The sequence below is a fragment of the Trichosurus vulpecula genome, chromosome 6, assembly GCF_011100635.1.
Source record: "Trichosurus vulpecula isolate mTriVul1 chromosome 6, mTriVul1.pri, whole genome shotgun sequence".
Taxonomy (NCBI): domain Eukaryota; kingdom Metazoa; phylum Chordata; class Mammalia; order Diprotodontia; family Phalangeridae; genus Trichosurus; species Trichosurus vulpecula.
This window is the reverse complement of record NC_050578.1, coordinates 142,823,902-142,828,123: the sequence shown is the minus strand read 5'-3', so window position 1 is coordinate 142,828,123 and position 4,222 is coordinate 142,823,902.

The following is a 4,222-nucleotide window of genomic DNA, read 5'->3' as shown; positions in this document are numbered from 1 at the left end:
CTTTTGCCTGCCCACACTGTTTATGTTGTGCCTCAAGTGTGTCTTTGATAGAGACATGTAGGCATAGTAGAGAATGAAACCATAGCTCTTTTCTGGCCTGGCTTAGCTTTTGGATCTTAAGATATTTTTTCCCCTGAGTTTCTGAGCAGCTCTGCAAATCTACATACAAAAACCTAAGAAGAAACAGCTCACAGAAGTTTGTCTTTTTAACTCTGAGTTCAGTCTTTCAGCTGACTACTTCCTTTTTTTCTGAGATATAATCTTCCAAGATATTATCTCCTTTTTCTATATGCATTTTATTTATTTAATTTTTTATATTACAACATTGATTTCCACAAGATTTTGAGTTATAACTTTTCTCCCCATTTCTACCCTCCCCTCATTCCAAGATGGCATATATTCTGATTGCTTCATTCCCCAGTCAGTCTTCCTCTCTTTCACCCTACTACTCCCCCATCCCCTTTCCACTTAATTTCTCATGGCTCAGGATAGATCTGTATTCCCCATTCCCTATGTATCTTGTTTTCAAGCTGCATACAAAAAACAGTATTTTTATTTTTTAAGCATCTGCTTTTAAAACTTTGAGGTCCAAATTCTCTCTCCTCTTCCCTTCCCATCCACCCTCCCTAGGAAGGTAAACAATTCAATATAGATCACACATGTATCATTACATAAAACACTTCCACAATGCTTATGTTGTGAAAGGCTAACTATATTTTGCTGCCTCCTATCTTGTCCCCCTTTATTCAGTTTTCTCCCTTTACCCTGTCCCTTTTCAACTGTGTTTGCTTTGATTACCTCTTCCCCCTATCTGCCCTCCCTTCTATCATCCCCCCTTTTTATCCCCTTCCCCTTATTTTACCAAGATGTAAGATACCTGCTTGAGTGTGTGTGTTATTCCCTCCTCAACTTGAATGTGATGAGAGTAAGATTCACTCATCCCCCTTCACCTGCCCCCTCTTCCCTTCCAATGAACTGCTTTTTCTTGCCACTTTTATATGTGTATTAGGAGGGCAGAGTTTATAATCTCAAAGAGGATCATATATATGTCTGAAAGGTTCAGAACCGCTGGATATAAGAAATTCTCAAAATAAGAGGCAGAAGAATCAAAGCATATATTTAGGCTCCACAGTAACCAACCCATGAACCAGCATCCCCATTTTGATATATTGATCCAAAGCTTTCAGGCCCAATAAGTACGCCTCACAAGAGTAACCAGGAGGCCACAGAGAAGCATGATGGTGTACAGCAAAATCATATACGTGCTTCCCCTCTATGGTAAAAAGATTACCCACTGGCCTCAAGTCCTTGTTCAGCTTCCTCCTGTAGGTCAGCTCTGCTACCGGCAGCTCCTGCTTCAGCTTCAGCTTCAGCTTCAGCTTCAGCTGTGGCTGTAGCTGTAGCTGTAGCAGCCTCTGGCTCCAACAGAAGCTGTTTTTAACCATCTGGCTTCTGCAGGGGGTGTAAGGTATGCCGGGGAAAGCACAGGTTCTTTCAGTCTGCTTAATCAAGGTAAAGGGGTTGACCGGGAAAGCACAGGTTCTTTTGATCAGCTTAAGCAAGGGAAGCAAGGTGAAGGGGCCGACAAGCTTACTCCAGTCCAACATACAAACAGCATTCAGTTCAGGGGAGAAAGCCAAACTAGTCAAGGGCACTTGTTGACTAAGTGCTAAGGAGCCCATTTTTGGTTACCAACACAATGTGACATAATTTACCCCATTCTATTTCTCCCTTTATCTCTCTCTCAATATATTCCTCTCTCACCCCTTAAATTTATTTCATTGTTTTAGATGTCATCACTTCATATTCAACCCCTCCTGTGCCCTCCATCTATATTCCATTCAACTCCCCTAACACTGAGAAAGGTCTCATGAATGACACAAATCATCTTTCCATGTAGGAATGTAAATGTAACAATTCAACTTTAGTAAGTCCCTCATGATTTCTCTTTCTTGTTTGCCTTTCATGCTTCTCTTGATTCTTGTATTTGAAAGTCAAATTTTCTACTCAGCTCTGGTTTTTTCGTTGAGAAAGCTGGAAAATCCTCTATTTTATTGAAAGTCCATATTTTGCCTTGGAGCATTATACTCACTTTTCCTGGGTAGGTGATTCTTGGTTTTAATCATATCTCCTTTGACCTCTGGAATATCATATTGCAAGCCCTTCGATCCCTTAATGTAGAAACTGCTAGATCTTGTGTTATTCTGATTGTGTTTCCATAATATTCAAATGGATTCTTTCTGACTGCTTGCAGTATTTTCTCCTTGATTTGGGAACTCTGGAATGTGATGACAATGTTCCTAGGAGTTTTCTTTTTGGGATCTTTTTCAGGAGGCAATCTGTGGACTCTTTCAATTTTTATTTTACCCTCTGGCTCTAGAATATCAGGACAGTTCTCCTTGAAAATTTCTTGAAAGATGATGTCTAGGCTCTTTTTTTGATCATGGCTTTCAGGTAGTCAAACAATTTTTAAATTATCTCTCCTGGATCTATTCTCCAGGTCAGTGGTTTTTTCCAATGAGATATTTCACATTGTCTTCCATTTTTTTCATTCCTTTGGATCTGCTTTATAATATCTTGGTTTCTCATAAAGTCACTGGCTTCTACTTGCTCCAATCTAACTTTTAAGGTGGTATTTTCTTCAGTGGTGTTTTGAACATCCTTTTCCATTTGGCTAATTCTGCCTTTAAAGGCATTCTTCTCCTCCTTGGGTTTTGGAGCTCTTTTGACATTTGGGTTAGTCTATTCTTTAAGGTTTTATTTTCTTCAGTATTTTTGGGTCTCCTTTAGCAAGTCATTGACTTGTTTTTCATGATTTTCTTGCATCACTCTCATTTTTCATCTCAATTTTTCCTCTACTTCCCTTACTTGCTTTTCCAAATCCTTTTTGAGCTCTTCCATGGTCTGAGCCCAATTCAATTTTTTTCTTCGAGGCTTTTGATGTAGGCTCTTTGACTTTGATGTCTTCTTCTGGCTGTATGTTTTGCTCTTCTTTGTCACCAGAAAAGGAATCTAGAGTTTGAGTTTGAGTCTGAGTTCGTTTTCAGTGCCTGTTTATGTTCCCAAACAACTACTTGACCCTTGAGCTTTTTGTCAGGATATGACTGCTTCTACAGTAGAGAGTACTTTGTCCCAAGCTTTAGGGTCCAGGCACTGCTGTTTTCAGAGCTGCTAGTACTCCACCATCAGCCCAGGTTCTGTCACACCAGTGCTCCTTCTCCCCCAAGAACTGCCAACCAGGACTGCAAGACAGATGCAAGCAGGGCACAGCAAGACAATCTGCCTTTGTGCCCACAAAGTGTTCCTTGCACTCCTGCTCTGATCTTCTGCTAGATTCCTCCCATCGTGTGAGCCAGGGACTTGGAAGACAGCTGTCTCTGTAGCTCTGGATTCAGCCTCAGGAGCTTCCTGCTTCTGCTATGGGCACTGCTGCACCAACTTCTTCCACCCCCAGAGCTGGTGGTGGGATTGCTGTGAACCTGATCCTGCAGTTTCCCCCTAGCCTGCTCTTTCCTGTTTGTGTGTTGAGAAGTCTGGTAACTGCCACAGCTCACTGTTTCATGGCCCCAAGGCTTCTTCTGGATGGCTGACTCTGGGTCTGGTCTGTCCCAGTACAGTCCATGCTGGGCTGCCCTCCACTCTCAGCACCGTGCGATTGACCTGTTTCCCTCTGCTATTTTGTGGGTCCTGCTGCTCTACAATATGTTCAGAGCAAATTTTACAGGTGTTTGGAGGGATTTGGGGGGAGCTTAAACAAGTCCCTGCTTTCCAGTCATCATCTTGGCTCTGCCCCTCCCGTACCGGACTGCTTACTTTTAAAAGAGCCAAATACCTTTTGAACACTTTCTAAGGTAACTTGAGCATAACAAGGTATTTTGACTAATTTAGCAGTGATTTTTCTGCACAAATCTACAAATCATCTCTCATGATATGATCTTTTAAAATGCTAAAACCTGAAAATGAAATAGGAAGTGGAATATTTTCATTTATTTTTGATACCTGAGAAAATAGAAGCTATTTTGACCAAAATATAAATTGAAGAATAATTCTTTAATTTAGTAAGACCAGTGTCTGAAAAAGCATCTCACTCATCCTACAGTTTACAGTCACTTCCTTTTTAAGATTAAAGGGATATTTAAAGTAGACAACTAACTGACATGTCTGATGACTTTTACTATGTTTTTAAACATGAGATTCATCCAAAGAAAAGACAACAGAAAGA